The sequence below is a fragment of the Phyllostomus discolor genome, chromosome X (assembly GCF_004126475.2).
Source record: "Phyllostomus discolor isolate MPI-MPIP mPhyDis1 chromosome X, mPhyDis1.pri.v3, whole genome shotgun sequence".
Classification (NCBI taxonomy): Eukaryota; Metazoa; Chordata; class Mammalia; order Chiroptera; family Phyllostomidae; genus Phyllostomus; species Phyllostomus discolor.
The window spans coordinates 44,494,856-44,515,008 of NC_050198.1; the positions used below are offsets into that span (position 1 = coordinate 44,494,856).

The 20,153-nt window shown below is 37.6% G+C and overlaps 1 pseudogene; it reads right to left on the minus strand.

Moving 5' to 3' along the window:
- Positions 1–7,515: 7,515 nt before the first annotated feature.
- On the minus strand, positions 7,516–8,372 carry LOC114504545 (annotated as a pseudogene).
- Between the last annotated feature and the right edge of the window lie 11,781 nt (positions 8,373–20,153).

A 20,153-nucleotide genomic window follows, 5' to 3' on the forward strand; every position in this document is an offset into this window, starting at 1 on the left:
CATCAAACTATGCCAAAAATTTCAAGAAGAGGGGAGAATCCAAAACTATTTTTATGAGACCTGTATCATCTTAAACCCCAAACCAGATAAAAGACACAACAAAGAAAGACAACAAATAACGCTGATGAAAATAGATGCTAAAATCCTTAACAAAATATTGGCAAACCACATCCAACAATACATTAAAAAGATAATATACCATGATTAAGGGAGACTCACCCCAGGGATGCAAGGATTGTACAGTATTCACAAATCAATAAACATAATACATCACAACAACAAAATGAAAGACACAAATCACATGATCGTATCAATAAAGGCTGAAAAAGCATTTCATAAAGTACAGCATTCATTTATGATAAAAACTGTCAACAAAATGGGAGTACAGACAGCATACCTCAACATAATAAAGGCCATATATGAAAAACCTACAGCCAACATCCTCACTTCCCACCAAGATGGAGGCATAGGTAGACACACTGTGCCTCCTCACACAACCAAAATAAGGACAACAATAATTTAGAAACAAAATAACAACCAGAACTGATAGAAAATTGAACTGTATGGAAGTTTGACAACCAAGGAGTTAAAATAGACACATTCATCCAAACCGGTAGGCGGAGCAGAATCAGGCAGCCAGGCAGAGAGGGGTCGTGGCACAAAAAGCAGTGGCACCAGGTGTGCAAGGCACCCCGGGCATGCAAGATGGCAGTGGGTGGACCCTGGGCATGCAGGCGGTGGTTGGCAGACCCCAGGCACAGGGTGGCAACGGGCAGACCCAGCAAGGCAGCAATTGTGAAGCGAGGCACTGCACACAAGGTGGCTGGCTGACCTGGTGGTCCCACATTTGAGCACAGATAAACCAGGCGAAACTGGGAAGCGAGACAGACCACACAACCCAGGGCTCCAGCGTGAGGAAATAAAGCCTCAAAACACCGATTGAAAACACCTGTGGGGGGTGAGGCACAGGGAGAAACTCCCAGCCTCACAGGAGAGTTTGTTGGAGAGACCCACAGGGTCCTAGAATGTATACAAGCCCACCCACACAGGAATCAGCACCACAAAGGTCCAGTTTCCTTTAGGGGAGTGGCGAAAGGGACTGAAATCCAGCAGAGAGCGAAGCAAGCACCATTGTTCCCTCTCAGACCCCACCCCCACATACAGTATCACAACCCAGAGACTGGGTTGCCCCGCCCTGGTGAACACCTAAGGCTCCACCCCTCATATGTAACAGGCATGACAAGACAAAAAAAAAAAAAAAAAAAACCGGCCCAAATGGAAGAACAGATCAAAGCTCCACAGCAAATACAACTAAGTGATGATGAGACAGCCAACCTATCAGATGCACAGTTCAAAGCACTGGTGATCAGGATGCTCACAGAAGTGGTTGAATTTGGTCACAAATTAGATGAAAACATGAAGGCTACGCTAAGTGAAATGAAGGAAAATGCACAGGGAACCAATAGCGATGGGAAGAAAATGGGGACTCAAATCAATGGAGTGGACCAGAAGGAAGAAAGAAATAACCAAACAGAAAAGAATGAAGAAACAAGAATTTGAAAAAATGAGGAGAGGCTTAGATCCCTCCAGGACATCTTGAAACCTTCCAACATCTGAATTATAGGGATACCAGAAGGGTAAGAGGAAAACTAACAAGTGGAAAAGTTATTTGAACAAATAATAAAGGAGAACTTCCCCAATCTGGCAAAGGAAACAGACTTCCAAGAAGTCCAGGAAGCCCAAAGAGTTCCCAAAAAGCTGCACTCAAGGAAACACACACCAAGGCACATCATAATTACATTAGCCAAGACAAAAGTGAAGGAGAGAATCCTAGAAGCAGCAAGAGATAAGGAGACAGTTACCTACAAAGGAGTTTCCATCAGACTGTCAGCTGATTTCTCAAAAGAGACCTTGCAGGCAAGAAGGGGCTGGAAAGAAGTATTCCAAGCCATGAAAGGCAAGGACCTACATCCACGATTGCTCTATCCAGCAAAGCTTTCATTTAGAATGGAAGGGCAGGTAAAGTGCTTCCCAGATAAGGTCAAGTTAAAGGAGTTCATCATCACCCAGCCCTTATTATATGAAATGTTAGAGAGACTTATCTAAGAAAAAGAGGATAAAAAATATGAACAGTAAAATGACAACAATCTCACAACTGTCAACAAATGAACCAAAACAAAAATAAAAATGGTGAAAACAAAAGCCAGGCAAACAACTTGAACAGGAACAGCATAAGAGAAATGGACATCACATGGAGGAATATCAATGGGGATGGGGGAGGGAGGAATGGAGGGGAAAGTACAGGGGAGAAGATGCATAATTAGTATGCATAAAATATACAGGGAGATATAAAAATGATGTACGAAACAGGACTCAAAGTATTTACATGTACAACCCATGAACATTAACTGAGAGGAGGAGAATGCTGGAGGGTTGAGGGGGCAGAGCTGAGGGGGGATTAAGGGGGGGAGTTGGGAAAACTAATAGCGTAAACAATCAAAATACTTTAAAAATAGACAAAATAAAATGTAAAAAATGTAGTTTAATATGTTAAGGCAAAGGGCACAGGGCTGATATGTTCAAGAAAAAAATGAGAATATTTCAAATTATAATCTAACATTCTCATTTTGACAATATCCACTCAGCCCAACACAGGAAAGTACATTGATATTAATTATACGATTGTTTGTAATAACATAGCAAATTTTTTGAAAAACAGAATGGCTATGGTCAGAAGCAAATTGCCATAATTTCTATCCATTTCTTTTGGTACCATGTAAACAAAATACAGTCTACAGCATTGAAAGAAAGGCTGACTAGTTTCCCTCAGAGGATTTTCCAGATTTTCCATTCCGGAGTGCCAGTTTGAAACAAAGGGGTGGCAGTAGTTCTTTTTTGGAGACCGTGGCTCACCAGTGAGGAGTCATCTTTCCTCTCTTTGGCTTTCATGGTTTCCCATAGAACTTGGTTTTTTTCTATTGCTTCTCCACAACAGCAGCTATGTCCTGGGTATCTATACAGGACCAAGAATATAAAAAGTCCTTCTTGGGCTCACACAGCTTTTAAGTATCAAGCTTGGGCATTAAAAACATCTATGATTCCAGAGTCAATGTTTCTGGAGTTAAACACAAGCCCCTGAAATGAGTGGGAGTGCATGAACAAATGTGCATGCAGGCATACACATACATGTGTGTAAGTGGAGACACACACATACACATCTCACACTGGGTTCCCTCAAGGCACAAACTGAAGTTCACTGGTTAGCTAAAAAGAAAAAAAATAATATCATCAAGTCATTTTAAGATATTCAACAATAATAATGTAGAAAGAATGAGAGTAAGAACAAAAGTGGTACTTCAAAGAATAAGTCATATGTAAATGATAGCTGAAACAGCCAATGGAGCATCAGGAACTTGTAGTCAAGGCCTTGTTCTTTTTCTCTGAATTTTAAAGTACTCTAGGACAAGGGTTTCTCAAGTAATATCTATACTACTCCTCCAGGGAATCAAAGTTATTCCAAAATGTATATGGCATAAGGGTAGAAAGCATCTTGTTACATATTATCCATTACATTGAAAGAAGCCATGATGGGATGAAATGTGGAGCCCAGTGTCTTAGATGTCAGTGATATTCCTACTGACTAGAAAAATTTTAAAGGAGTCAGGACAGCAAGAACATGAGTGACAGAAAAGGCTTTGGGGAACATACATAGCCAAATAAAAAAAAAAAAAGGAACAGTAAGAACATTGTTTTATTGAGAAAGAGGAACACAAAGAAGGATGAACAGATGGGGGTGTGAACCTGGAAAAGAGGGCCATAAGTGCCCTCTTTGTCATGATCTGATTCGCTAGAGTCAAGTGCTTCGAGGGTGAAGGGAAGAGACCATGTGCTCCACCATCAAAATCTCTCTTATAAAATAAGACTGATGGTATATGTTATGTCGGGAGGCTCTTGTAAAAGAAACTGCTGGACTGAGCTAATGGATAAATCCCCAAGATTTGGAGACCTGGATTCTAATCCTGTTTCTTTTTTTAATCAATCATTTTCTTTATTATTTGTTTTATGTTTAAAACAATATGTATCATCACAAGATTATAAAATACTAATATATGTGGTTTTCTATATCTTTCATAATTGTTTCTTTGCACTTTTTTCACGTTGTTTTTTTGTTTGTTTGTTTTATTGTTGTTCAAGTCCAGTTGTCTCCATTTTCCCCCAGCCCCACACATTCCCACCTATCGCCCTCATTCTCACCACCCTTTGGCTTTGTCCATGTGTCCTTTATACATGTTCCTTGATGACCCTTCCGTTTTTCAAATGCCAATTTACCGTAGAACACTTGAAAACTGCTTAGCCATATTCTGTCTCAAGTTCTCCATTGGCAAGGGGTAATAAATAAACCCTCTTTGGGGTACCTCAAAATCACATTCTTGTATTCTTGATAAGTATAATATAACTATGAATTCCTAAAACCGTTCCTCCTTTTCAGTTAAATGGGTCCCTCTATTTCAGCCAAAAAAAAATTAAATTCTTCCATTCTCTGTCAATGCTCAGAAAAAAATACAAGACATCAGTCTTCCATCCAAAGAGAGTTTTATCCTCACCAGTGTGGCTCAGTTGGTTGGGTGTCATCCTGCTAAGCAAAAGATTGCTGGTTCCATTTCCAGTCAGGGCACATACCTGGGTTGCAGGTTCAGTCCCCAGTAAGGTTATGAATGAGAAGCAACTGATTGAAGCTTCTCTCTCATATCAATGTTTCCTCCTTCTCCCTCCTTTCCCCTCTCTCTAAAAATCAATAAATAAAATCTTTAAAAAGAGTTTTAAAAAACTAAGAGAAATTTTAAAAAGTAATCAAATTGCACATTTATCCTTACATTGGTAGAAACAATAGTCATGTTGTTGTATCTATGATTGCATATTGAATATTCCCTAATAAAATATGGAGACAGAGTCCATGCTGTAGGTTATATCATTTAAAGCATCATCTAGTTCTTCCAGCCATAGATTCCATTGGAAAAAAATAAATGATGAATCACCATCACCCCGTGGGTCCTTCAATGCTAACAGGTTGTGTTTTACTGAGATTAGAAGGTTTTTTTGTTTATTTGTTTTTGGAAATAAGCTCCTAAGAATGAAGTCAAATGAATTGACTGAACACTATTTCTGTATTTTAAGTTCTAAGAAGCCAACCCTACAGGAGCTGGTAGTCTTATAAAAGGGAATGCTTCATCATTGTCACTTCTAGAACAAAGAGGCAAGTTAAAGGTACATTAATCTGTTTCACATCCTGCTGCTGATTGCCCATAAAGATCTCACTTGTCAGTATGAAACAGATACATTTATCTAAAGCAAAGGATTACTTATGTATCAATGGCTACTTACTCATGAGTTAAAGATGGGGACAGGAAGAGAATCTTGAGGAAGACCATGGCTTTTTGTTTGTTTTGTTTAGAACTACAAAACTGGATCAGGAAGATACCCCTGGTGGGATATATCTCAAGTTTAGAGATCACCATATCCTTAAATTCATCCCTCTGAGTTAACTGTTGATCTCTACAGGAAATAAATTTTAAAAAGCAAATAACCCTGAAAGAAAGAGCACATCAAACTACATATTTTTAGTGTGAATTATTATACTGGATGGTTTTATCATGCAAGTAAAGCTGGGGGAGAATGATTTGAGTGTGCTGGTCTTATAAGTGAGCCTAAGCATAGATTGAAAGGGACAGGATGCATTTAAAAAAACAGCTCTGAGAAAGCCCCACCCAAGATTCTCTTCTGTGCCATTTTGATTCAGGTCAGCCCTGATAAGCTTGGTAAGGTGATGGTATCCTTAAGAGTTAAGATGGAAAAGTAAAATTCCAAAGGGAGACTTTTACTTCAAATATATTTACATTAAATAGGATTAGATGACTCTAGTGTTCTAGAGAAACACTTTACAGTAGAAACATAATGTCACTCATAAGAACCCTGAAAAACCAATCCAAAAGAACCTATGCACCCCAATGTTCACAACAGCACAATTTATAATAGCCAAGTGTTGAAAGAAACCTAAGTGCTCATTAGTAAATGAGTGGATCAAAAAACTATGGTACATCTACACAATGGAATACTACACAGCAGAAAGAAAGAAGGAGCTCCTGCCTTTCATAACTGCATGGATGGAACTGGAGAGCATTATGCTAAGTGAAATAAGCTAGGAAGTGAAAGACAAATACCATAAGATCTCACCTATAAGTGGAACCTAATGAACAAAACAAATAACCAAGCAAAATATAACCAGAGACACTGAAATAAAGAACAAACTGACAGTTACCAGAGGGGTGGTGGGAGGGGGATAACAGGGGAAAGAAGGGGAAGGGTTATCAAAGAACATGTATAAAAGACCCATGGAAAAAGCAAAGGTGGCTAAGACTGAAGGTGGGAGTTGGGGTTCAGTGGGGTGGGGCAGGGGAGGGGTGGAAAATAAGACAACTCTACTTGAACAACAATAAAAAAAGAAATCTAAATGTTCTAGTAACAACATTTATAGAATAATTTTCTATATAAAAATTATTAAGAATATCATCTTACTTCTTGCTTTATAGTAAGTCTATGACACCTGGTATGTATTTTATATTTAGAACACACCCCAATACAGATGTTAAATGCTCATCAGAAATATTTTATCTATATTCATATTTTGTAACATTTATAGTTAAGTAGGTCCATATACCTCAATTGTTCTAAATATACTTTAAATTTTTCCAATAACTGTCAAATATTATTTTTAAAATTAAATTAATCACAATTAATTACATGGGGATGAAAACTGTATCTCCAAGAGATTTCTGCACTCCCATGGTCTTCCTTTCTTTTAAAATATTTGTTTTTTATTATATACTTTACACTGAGCCCTTCATAAAGTATAATTACAATAATTTCAATATCCAATTCTCAGATTCAATAAATGTGCTCTATAAATACCTTCTATCAATATTTAGATATGTATGCAGACACTAAGTCAGTTAACAAATAAAATAAGTAAAATAACCATGTAAACTAAAAATATCAGGGGTGGGGAACATGCATGATCAGTTAAGTTACTTTGCCACCATGTTTTTTTAAACATGATTCACATTTGTTTCATCGTATATATCTCCACTCCAAGAGTTAAATACACTGCTGATGCTAATAACTTAAAACTGTTATCTTTGTTACCTTAAAAGAAAATTCAATTCAATATGAAGGAAATTCAACAAGAAAATTTCAGTACCCTTGATGAGAGGCATTCAATTCTTGTACTGCACTGGTGCACGCAAAAGTCCAAGTAAGGCTAAGAAGAGTGCTTCCTAGTTAAGACATGGTAAAAAAAAAAAAAACAGGTGAACTAGGCAGTCTATAAATAGCTAGACATAAAGAAGTTACCAATAAATGACTTATGCTAGTACTTAACCATGTTTTAAAAGTCCTATCCAATATTACAAAAACATCTGGAGTAGTATTTATGAATGCAAACATAACTGATTTTTGCCTTCTATGCATACTCCTCTTTGAAATGCTAAAAGTTCCAACTGTGCTTCTTTTGAGAAGCTGTAGGTGCACTTGAATGATCTACTGATTTACCTTCTCAAAGTATTCTTTGCAAGCAGTCATATGTGGCTTGATCATAAGAGAATCTGAGGTGCAGTTTGCTGGACATACTTCTCCATGGACTTCCACAAATTGGAATGCCTTCACCACGTGGAAGGTCTCTTCCATGCTTTGGCCCACTGGGAGATAGATCATTGACATTCAAATGCTTCATGATTCTGTTGGAGTCAATTATGAAGAGACCACTTAGTGCAAGACCAGGAACTTCCAACAGCACACTGCACTCTCAGGTGCAAATCTATTTAGTCAGATTTGACAACAGTGCATTGCGCACGTGGCCCACACTGCGATTCTTCCTTGGCATGTTGGTCCAGGTGAGATGGCTGAAGTGAAATTCCACATAAATTGTTACAACTTCACAGTTCACATCATGAAACTCATTCGTTTTGTCACTAAAAGCAAAAAAAAAAATTCTGTAGGACACACAAAGGTGGAATTCAAAGGATAAAAGAACACCAATTACCCTTTATAGTCATCAAGGCTTAGTTCTTTGAAATCTCCATTGCCAATAGCTGTACTTTTAAAATAAGGTGTATACTGGGTGAAGGCAGGAACATGGTATGAAGTAATTGTGCTAAAGACAAATTTTGCTTGACTGGAAGCATACCAAAATACATTTGTGAAACACATTCTTTGAGAAGCACCAGGCCTATGTGCTGCAGAGGCAGAGATGCCTCAGGAATGGTGCTCACATATAGGGTAACCATAGCCCACAGCAATCTACCCACCGTGGCTGCCATATTCAGCTCACATAAGAGCCATGGAAAAGACCTGCACTCCAATAGCCAAGATATGGAAACAACCCAAGTGTCTTCCAGTGGATGAATGGATAAAGAAGTTGTATATGTACACACAAACAAATACTATTCATCCATGAGAAAGAAGGAAACCCTGCTATTTGCAATGCATGGATGAACCTTAAAGGGATTATGCTAAGTAAAATAAGTCAGACAGAGAAAGAAAAAGACTGCATGGTAACATGTATATTTGAAATCTAAATAAAAATTCAAACTCATAGAAACAAAGAGTAGAAAAGTGCTTTTCTGAGGTTGGGATTTGTGGGAAATAAGAAGAAATTAGTAAAAAGATACATGCTTTCATCTATAATATAAATATGATCTGAGGATCTAATGCATAGTGTAGCGACTGTAGTTGATAACACTGTATTGTATAACTTACAATTTTTAATTGATCATTGTTAAAAATCCAGTTCCTCATTTACAATACTTTAGGTACTCAAAGGCAACATAATCCTACAGTATTGAATAGAGCAAGTCCAGGTATGAAAACGATGGGCTAAAGTCTTGGTATATGAGTCACAGATTCACAATGAGTCTTGTTAATTTCATTTTTCATCTTTCATGGGCACAGACTATGTTTGTATGCCTGACCTGCTATTGAACACATGTTTTCCCCAAGTCACGAAGAAACCTTAATGGAGGATAACATGGATCCCCATAACACCAGCCATACTGCTTATAAAAACGCTTCTACCACAAAGTTCTGGAGGGTAGGATCCAGCACAGATTGAACCCATAATGCCTTGGCCAGTGCCTGGCAAAAAGTAAGCATTTGTATAATTGTTATTAAATGAGTGATTGCGTTCCTGGAAGTCAACCAATAGACTCCTTTACACGCATTCTATGATGTGAACTTTGTTCACACTGGGCATCAATTATTTACCCAATCAAGAGATTGTAAGCTCATAACCAATGTGTATGATAGTATAATAGCAACCCCACTGCCTACTCCCTGCCTCTTTAAATATGTCCTTACTGATGAATGCTGGGATTTTCAGAAGTTAAGTTAGTCTGTTAAAATTAAACACTCTTGTAAGATGTTGCACAAGTCTCTTATGGATGTTAGACCTTGAGCAAGACAGACATTGAGCACCTGAAAAAAAGAAAGGAAGAGGCACCACTGGAGATGGATAAAGGAAAGATACAAAATGGGGATGGAGAGGCATGAAAGCCAAACAGTGCCTCCTTTGTCACTTGGCCCTCAGCCAGCACTAATGGTATATGATATCTCATATTTGCCCTATACAATATTGCACACTTCCAATGTGGGTGTATAGGAAGACATTTAGAGTAAAAGAGAATTACACTCATCAGGTTGGCTAAAATTAAGAAATAAAAAATAATAAGGGTGGGTGAGCATGGAGAGAAGTTGGAACACTCATACATTGCTAGTGAGACTGTAAAATGACTAAGTAACAACATTGCATCAGAGTAATCTTTCAAAGGAGAAAAGTAACTTAAATGTACCAAAGGTAAAAGACCAAAAAAAATCTAAAATGAAAATCCTTATTTTCATCTTGACAGATGCATGCATTCATTACCAAAATGAAAACTTACTGAGCACCTACTATGTTGTCATGCCTGTGACAGATTCTTCATGAGATTGATTTTCAGGGAACATAAGAGTCATGGAGTAATTGAAACAAACATAAATACTAGTCTATAAATGTGAAGTACTAAACAGAAGAATATGGCAGGGATAGGGAGGGAGATAGACAAGATTATTCCTTGTATTCCCATATCTATTTTCCTGTCTTTTAATTTTAAAAAAAATATTGTATTTTTGCATTACCATTTAACCCCCTCATACTCCCCCACAATCACCACACTGTTGTCCATTTCCATAAGTCCTTTTTCTTTTTGCTTGATCTCTTCACCTCCTAACCTCCCTCCTTCTGCCATGGCTGTCACATTGCTGTCTATGAGTCTGTCTCTATTTTGCTTGTTAGTTCACATTATTCATTAGATTCCACATATGAGTGAAATCATATGATATTTGTCTTTCTCTGACTGGCTTATTTCAATCAGCATAATGTTCTCTGGGTCCATTTATGCTGTCACAAAGGATAAAACTTTCTTCTGTCTTACAGTCAAGTAGTATTCCATTGTGTAAATGCCCTATAGTTGTTTTATATGCTTATCTACTGATAGACGCTTAGGCTGCTTCCATATTTTGAGTATTGTAAATAAGGCTGCAATGAACACAGAGGTCCTTATGTTCTTTCAATTTAGTGCTTTGGGTTTCTTCAGATATATTCCCAGAAGTATGATCACTGGGTCAAAAGAGAGATCCATTTTTAATTTTGTGAGGTATCTCTATACTGCTTTCCACAGTGGTTGCACCAGTCTGCATTCTTGTGGATAACATGATACTGTACATAGAGAACCCCAAAGATTATACCAAGAAATGAACTGCATTTATCAGCAATTCACTTGCTGATAAATGAATTCAGCAAAGTAAAAGGATACAAAATTAATATCCAAAAATCAGTTGCATTTGTATATGCCAATAACAAACAAACAGAAAGGGAAATTAAGAAAACAATGTTATTGACAATTGCTTCAAAAATAATAACATACCTAGGAATAAATCTAACCAAAGATGTAAAAGACCTGTAGTCACATAAGTATAAGACACTGAAGAAAGAAACAGAAGAAGGTATAAGTAAGTGGAAGCACATACCATGTTCATGGATAGGAAGAATTAACATCACTAAAATGTTCATGCTATACCCAAATCAATCTATAGATTCAAGGAAATTTTTATCAAGATTCCAATGATGCATTTCAAAGAATTAGAACAAATATCCCCAAAATTTATATGGAACCACAAAAGACCCCCATAGCAATAGCAGTCCTAAGAAAGAAGAACAAAGTTGGAGGAATCATGCTACCTAATATCAAACTATACTATAAGGCTATAGTAATCAAAACAGCATAGTACTGGCATAAAAACAGACACACAGATCAATGGAACAGAGTAGCCCAGAAATAAACCCACACCTATATAGTCAATTAATAGTTGACAGAGGAAACAGGCACATACAATGGGCTAAAGATAGTCTATTCAATAAGTGGTGTTGGGAAAATTGGACAGATGCACACAGAAAATGAAACTAGGCCAACTTCTTACACCACACACAAGAATAAACTCAAAATGGATTAAAGACTTAAATATTAGACCCCAAACCATAAAAGTCCTAGAAGAAATAATAGGCAGTAAAATCTAGGATATTGATCATAACAATATTTTCTTGGATATACTCCACAGGCAAGGGAAATGAAAAAGAAAAACAAAAACAAATGGGACTACATCAAATTAAAAACTTTTTGCACAACAAAGACAACCATAAAAAAACAAAAAAGGCAAGTTATGGAATTGAGAATATATCTGGTACATCTGATAAAGGATTAATATCTAAAATTTGCAAAGAACTTACAAAACTCAACACCAAAAAACAATCCAATTAAAAATGGGCAAAGACATAAAGAGACACTTTTCCAAAGAGGACATACAGATTCAATAGACATATTGCCCAACAGACATATAAGCAAAAGCCCAATGTCACTAATCATCAGAAATATACAAACTAAAACCTCAATGAGGTATGACCTCACACCTGTCAGAATGGCTATCATCTTTCTGTATAATATAGCAGGCCCAGTGCCATTTTGTTATAACAGTGATGAGACAAAAATTTTCAATTCCCAGCCAGGACCACTGTCGGTGTGGTTTGCATATTCTTCATATGCCTGTGTGGGTTTTCTCTGGGGACTCCGGTGCCCCTTCACATTCCAAAGATGTGCATGTGAGGTTAATTGGCATGTCTACACTGTCCTAGTCCTAGTGAGTATGGTGTGTGTTTGTGTCCATGGGATGGACAGGTGTCCTGACCAGGATGGGTAAGCCCTTGTACCCTGAAGTGCTGGAAGAGGCTCTGGCCACCCATAACTCTGAACTGGGACAAGCTGGTTGAAAAATAATGTTACTTTAAAAAAATATTGTTCACACTATTACAGATGTCCCCCATTTCCTTACCCTTTCCCCACTCCACCAAGCCCCAGTTCCCCCTGTATCCCCAGCCTTAACTGCATTGCTGTGTCCATGGACTTTGCATATACGCATATATGTTCTTTGGCTAATCTCTTCCAGTCTCCCTCACTCCTCTCCCCTCTAAGATCTAACAGTCTGTTCCATGCACCCATGCCTATGCTTTTACTTTGTTAGTTTATTGTTAGATTCCATGTATGAGTGAGATCATATGGTATTTGTCTTTCTCTGACTGGCTTATTTCAGTTAGCATAGTAGTACCCAGGTCCATCCATGCTGTCACAGAAGGTAGGAGTTCCTTCTTTCTTTATGCTGTGCAGTATTCCATTGTGTAAATGTATCACAGCTTGTTTTTATCCAATCATCTAGTGATAGGCACTTAGGCTGTTTCTAGACATTGGCCATTGTAAATGAAACTTTAATGAACATAGAGGTAAATATATTCTTTCTGATTAGTGTTTCAGTATTCTTAGGGTATATTCCCAGGAGTGGGATAGTTGGGTCAAAAGAAAGTCCTATTTTTAATTTTTTTGAGGAAACTCCATACTATTTTCCACAGTGCCTACACCAGTCTGAACTCCCACTGTCAGAAAATGTTACTTTTTTAAATCTTTCTTAAATGTATGTGTAGTAAACTTTTATTTCAATGTTTAATATTAGAAGTGTTTGGGGTCTTTATTTAGAAATTTGGTAATTTTTTGACTCAAAATATTCTGTAGGAAATTTGCTCTTGTTTATATTAGCCTCCAGTAAAATCGGTTTGCTTATATGTCATCATTTCACTAAAGTCACAGTTTCTAAAAACCTGTCAATGATGTTAAGTGAGGACATAACAGCGCTGAAGTCTCACTATTACACCAATGTTGTACTTTTCTATTATTGGGTAATACAAGACCTTCCAGATAAGAAAAAATATTAAGCTGCTCAAGTCCTAGTGCTCCTGATGCCCAGGACTTTAAGGTATATGATAAGAAGATGAGGCACAAGAAGGATGTTTTGTTTTGTTTTTTTTCCAAATTCTACAGATGCTTATCACTAGAACTTGAAATAAGGAAATACTGAGAAAAAACAGCAACCAAAAGTTCTTCGGGGAAAAGAGGCTGCCCTGCAAAGAGAACAAAAATTACATAAAAGAACCAAGTGGACCACACCCCAAATCTAAAAGCCTCTGCTCAGTGATAGAAGCATCTGATAAGTTTTTATGCTAGCACTTCTTATTTAACATTTATAAGTTCAACTATGAAAATGAAACAATAAATCAAATATTGAACAAGATAGTAAGCAATTGTTGAAGACTAAAGAAGAAGAAAAGTGAATTATAATGGGCTAGGAATATCGAGGGCTCTGTAACATGTAGAAAGCCTCACAATACTTTCTAGATTTCCTTAATCTCTTTCTTCACATGGACTGAGTGCAAGTGCTTGGTATTTGCCATTTCATCTTATCAGTTAACCTCTGTTTACACCTTCACTTCATAGGCACCCATGTATACATAAAATTGTCAGCCCTAAATAATGGATTCAAAATGTGTAATTGAAAAATCATTATAAACATACTATCTTGTGGTGGCACTCCAGAGTATACAAAGTCCATTCATATCCATTATCTAATTGGATATTAAACACAAGTAATTTTAAACTTTTTCATCTTACATTCTACTGATACATCTATGTTCACATGAATATTTTCTAAATAAATGTACTTTGCATTTCACAGACAATATCACTGTCAGTAAATTTACTTTCACAGTAGTAGTGTTAAAATGCCAATCTTTACATCAAAAGCAAAATTAAAAACAACAACACCAATTGAAAGTCCTGTTGAAAGCCATAAAAATCCTTGTTAATGGACTTGGTATTCAACAACCACAATAGGCATATGGCTCAATATATGCTGAAATAGTGTAGCTAGAGCTTCTTTGGGGAAATAAAACAACAGAGCCTATGTTTGGGAGACCTGATTTTCATGAAAGCCATTAGCTTCTTGTCACTTTTTAAAATTCTAACTCCTCACCTCTATGTGCAGTTCACCTGGTTAGCTAAGGTAGCTAACATCTGACTATGACAATAAGATCATCTAAGGGCACCTGTATAAACAGAAACCTGGTGTGATTGTTTTCTAAATGAGATTCATCCAACATGAAATATTACTACAGAATTATTACATTTGAAGGCTTGTATTGCAACAGGGAGAAATGAGAGGTACATTCTTTTACTGCTGTGATAGTGGAGGGAGTAAAGGAAGAGAGCTTTTTTCAATGAATATTGTATTTATAAGAAAATATGTGTACTGAAACAAAATTGAAACAGATCAAAAGCTCAGTAGCTTCATGTAACTAGTGACCACCATATTAAGCAGCACAAACATAGAACATTTTCATTATCATTGAAAGTTTTATCCAACAGTGCTGAACTAGAACATATGAAAATGTGGAATACAGGAAGATGGTGGTGAGGTAGGTAGGAGTAGAGTCCACTTAACCCTGCACACAGGTGGAACACCTAATCAATCTTCTGAGGAACAGAGTGAATAGCCAACGGTATCCCAGAATATATGAAGGCTGGAAGCTAAAATTGTAGAGGACACTGAAAAATCAGATGGCAAGGAGATTTCTTTGGGATTATAAGGTCCCTGGGACCATCATGGGAACCAGGGTGGCTGCGGTATGCTGGGTCTGCCGCAGGATTCTTGGAAGACAGCCAGGTCAACAGCTCATTCCCCTGCCAAAGAGGGAGGATTGAGTAGCACCAGGATGGACCTGGGTGCTTGAAGTCATTGGGGTGAATAAGGATGAAGTGGGAGATGCAAAGGGGCAGCATCCACATGCTGAGACTGTGGAGCCCAGCTGAGTCATTACCAGAGAAACTGGGGAGCCAGGTGATGCCTGGAGAAGGGAGAAGAGTTGAGTCATGATGGACCCTGATCCAGATAGTCTCCGGTCTGGTTAGAAAGCTGTGCTGTGTGAGAGGCCAGGCACTTGTTTGGAGCAGCAGGCACAAAGAAGAGGAACTTTAAAAAAAAAGGCACTTGATAGCTGTGCCGGAATCACAGCAGATTCCGGCTGTGAATCTGCAGCCTCCACAACCTTGGCCACAGGCCTGCCCATGTCACCAAGACCACAACTGAGCCTCTACTCTACCTCCAGCAGCAGCTGTGGACTTACATAGCTGCCCCTGTGGCAGCTGGGCACCCCCACATCTCCACAGCAGCAGAAGCTGCAGGCTCATGTCCACCACCCCAGAGACATGTGCACTTGTCTGCCACTATAGCCATGGCTGTGTCCCCACCCTGCAGGGTCCATACTGGCTCACTGAAAGGCTGAGGCACCTCCCACAGAGGACAGCAGCAGGGCTCAGGAAGTCAGCAGTCCCCAGAAAGACTTAACTAAGTGGGGGAGCCGAACTACCCTGAGAAGCTTTGAGAGTCCCTAGCACCTAGGACAGCAAGGAGCAAGAAAGTGGTATGAGTTTTCCCTAATGGATGCACCAGAAGGACAGCACAACTGGTGGACTGAAGGCATAGGCCTGGTACAGAAGGGCACTGGATGCCTAGCAGCAAACTGAAGAACTAGGCTGGAGGCTGAGCACCTGTGAAAAGTGCAGCTTAGACGTGGACTCCATCCCCGCAAAACAAGAAGGGAGAAAAATGAAACACATCCCCCCTCAACCTGCTACAGCCACTAAGACTGGAAGAACAAGCTTGGCCAGTTTAAAGCTAACAGGAGGCACTCTTTTCCTTCTTTCTTTCTTTTTTTTTCTCTTTTTTTGTCTTGCTTTTCCCACAAGTGAGACAATGAAACCTGGAGCTGTGAAAAGACCAGAGCCAGACACAAAGAGGGGTAATCCAAATAACTGAGACACTGAGACAAATTTCACTTTGCTATTCCAGAGACCTTGCAAGTTATTGTTTATTATCATCATCATTATCATTATTATTATTATTGTGTTGTCGTTATTATTATTGTTATCATTTCATTACTTTTACCTTTATTTTATTATTATTTTTATTTGTCTTCTTTTTGTTTAGTTTTCTTTGTTTAATTGCATTGTTTGACTGGTTTTCCTTATTCTCTCTTTCATAGTGTATTTTTAATATTACTTCTTTCACTTCACTTGTGTTCCAATAGCATACTGCTCTAGGTCATGTACTTCCAATTCTTGTTATTCATGTCACATAGATTCTGTCATATGATTGTTGCTACATTACTATTGTAAATAATTGTTGTTCCATACAATTGTAAATACTACGCAGCATCCCTACTGGATCTTGTTTCATTTCAATGATTCTGGAACTTAATTACTGTCATGGTTAACTCTATTCTCTCACACACTACATATTTTCTATACTTTATGCTTACTAGATTCCATAATCTGACCTCCCATAAATGCACTATTTTCTGAATCCAACTCACAATCCTTCCCCCCACTAATAAGAGTCTTATCTTTTTTTCTATCTTATCTAAAAAGTGATTAGTTGTGTGACATATCATGGTTAACACTATACTAATCCAAAGGATTCCCTAACTCTTCTTTATGGGTTGGTACTGTCAGTCACATAGAATTCACTCCTGCTGTCTTAATCCAGTCTGCCATCCCCCTCCAACTAATCACATAAGAGAATAGCGGGGAGCTGTGAACACCAGTATATGTGGTTGAAGAGAGAACCCACCAACAAGGGAACCACCAACAGATAATAATGGAAGAAGGTGAAGGAGTGAGTGAAAGCCACACTAACCTACACTCAGGACCAATCTGGAATTACAACTATATGGTGGAGAAATTACCCATTACAAACAACTGAACAATAGCTAGAGAGAAGCCTCAAAACCTCAGACAATAAGAAGAGCCAGCTTCAACACAACATGTGTGCACCTACACAACAGAATGCAAGATGTGGTGGGTAGAGTGACCCTCAGTTAACCAGCTTCAGGGACAGACCCACAAGAGAAAGACCCAACAACAATCGAAACCCAAAGATATCCTGGGAGTCAACACAAATAACATCCCAAGAGCAGCAAGTTCAAGAGATCAATTAGACTGCAACACTGAAACTCACAGGTCTCCTGCCATAGAAGTTCAAACCATAAACCCAGGGAGTCAGAACAGATAAATTTAAGAAGTAAAGGCTAACAAGACATGTCTCACCAACAATGGGAAGACAAAGAAACAAAACCCAAACAAAAGTAAAGGAGGAATTATCAGAAAGAATGCTAAATGAAATAGAGGCAAGTCAACTATCAGATATTGAGTTCAAAGCAATGGTTACAAGGAAGTTCAATGAGCTCAAAGAGAATTACCAAAAACTACAGGGAAACTACAATGAACTCACTGCAAACTATATCAACATGAAAAAAGAAATAGAAGCTATCAACAAGGTCCAAGAAGAAAAGAATACAATTTCTGAATTGAAGAACACAGTAGAAGGAATCAAAACAAAGCTAGATGAAGCAGAGAATTGGATCAGCAAGCTAGAGGATAAAGTAGAAAAAAAAAACATCCAGGTAGAGCAAGAAAGGGAAAAGAGACTCAGAAAGAATGAAGAGGTATTAAGGGAACTGCAGGACATCATGAAACATCGTAATATCCATAAAATAAGAATACCAAAAAGAAATGAAGAAAAGAAAGGGATAGAAAACCTGTTTGAAAAAAATAACAATGGGAAAAGTTCCTTAGATTGATGGGAGAAAAACTCACACAAATCCTGGAAACACAGATAGTTCCAATCAAGAGGAACCCAAAGAGGCCCACTGCAAGACACATCATAATTAAAATAGTGAAATTCCAGGACAAAGAGAGACTCCTAAAGGCAGCAAGGAGAAACAGGAAGTAATATACAAGGAAGCCCCAATGAGATTAGCAGCTGACTTCTCAATGGAAACACTCCAAGCCAGGAGGGAATGCCAAGGAATATTCCAAGTAGTGGGAAAAAAAGACATACAACCAAGGCTAATATATCCAACAAGGCTCTCAAAAATAGAAGTCCAAATAAGGAGTTTCCCAGACAAAAGAAGCTGCAAAGAATACACCAACTCCAAACAAGCTCTGTAGGAGGTATTAAATGCTCTCCTTTAGGAAAACAAAGGAAAAAGAGAGAGAGGATCACAAGTGTGCAAAAATGGAATAAGTACCTGTTAATAATAACCTGAAACATGAAGAGATTAAATACCCCAATGAAAACACATAGAATATCTGAATGCATAAGAAATCATAACCCACAAAAGTGCTGCCTACAAGAGACCCACCTCAGAACAAAAGACCTACACAGACTGAAAGTGAAAGTCTGAAAACAAATATCCCAAGCAAATGGACAGGAAAATAAAGCCAGAGTAGCAATACTCATATCAGACAAAAGAGAGTTCAAAACAAGGGACATCAAAAGAGACCGAGAAGGTCACTTCATAATACTCAAGGGAAGGATTAATCAAGAAAACATAAACATTGTAAATATATATGCACCCAACACAGGAGTACCCAATTATATAAATAAAATCATGGAGAACTTCAATAAAGATATTGACAGTAACACAATTATAGTAGGAGATTTCAACACCCCAAGGTCAAAAATGGACAGATCTTCCAAACAAAATATCCACAAAGATACTGTGGCATTGAAAAATGTCCTAGATCAAATGGACTTAACTGGAGTATATAGAGCCTTTTATCCAGAAAAAAAAAAAAAAGAAAAGAAAAGAAAAATACACATCCTTTTCAAATGCACATGGAACATTTTCAATGATAGACCACATGATAGGGCACAAAACAAGCCTCAAAAAATTCAAGAAAATTCAAATCATATCAAGCATTTTCTCTGACCACACTGGAATGAAACTAGAAACCAGCCTCAAAGAAAAACTCAAAAACACTCAAATTCATCAAGATTGAATAGCATGCTATTAAACAATGAATGACTCAAGAATGAAATTAGGGAAGAAATCAAAAGGTTTCTGGAAACAAATGAAAATGAACTCACAACAATCCAAAATTTATGGGACACAGTGAAGGCAGTCCTAAGAGGGAAGTTCAAACCAATCAGGCCTCCATAAAAAAGACAAACATTTCAAATAAACAACATAACCCAACAACTACATGAAATAGAGAAAAAAAATCAGAGAGAGCCCAGAACAAGTAGAAGGAATGAAATAACCAAGAACAGAGTAGAATTAAATGACACAGAGATTAAAACACAATTCTAAGGGTCAATAAATCATGGAGCTGGTTATCTGAAAATATAAACAAAATCAACAAGTCTTTAAGCATACTCATGAAAAAAAAAGAGAAGACCCAAATAAACACTATCAGAAATGAAAGAGGAGAGATTACAACTGATAGCACAGAAATGCAAAAAGCTGTAACAAATTACTAGGAAGAAATATATGCCAAGAAATTTGAAAACCTAGGTGAAATAGACAAATTGCTAGGAAAATATAATCTTCCAAAGCTCAATGAAGAAGAAGCAGAAACTCTGAACAGACCAATAATGGCTGACAAAACTGAAGCAGTAATAAAAAAAATATAATAAAATAAAATAAAATTTAAAAATCCTCCTAACACACAAAAGCCATGGTTTCAGAGGAGAATTTCATAAAATATTTAAGAATGATCTACCCACTGTCCTTTGCAGACTATTCCAAAAAAATCTAAGAAAATAGAAAGCTCCCAAACTCTTTTTAT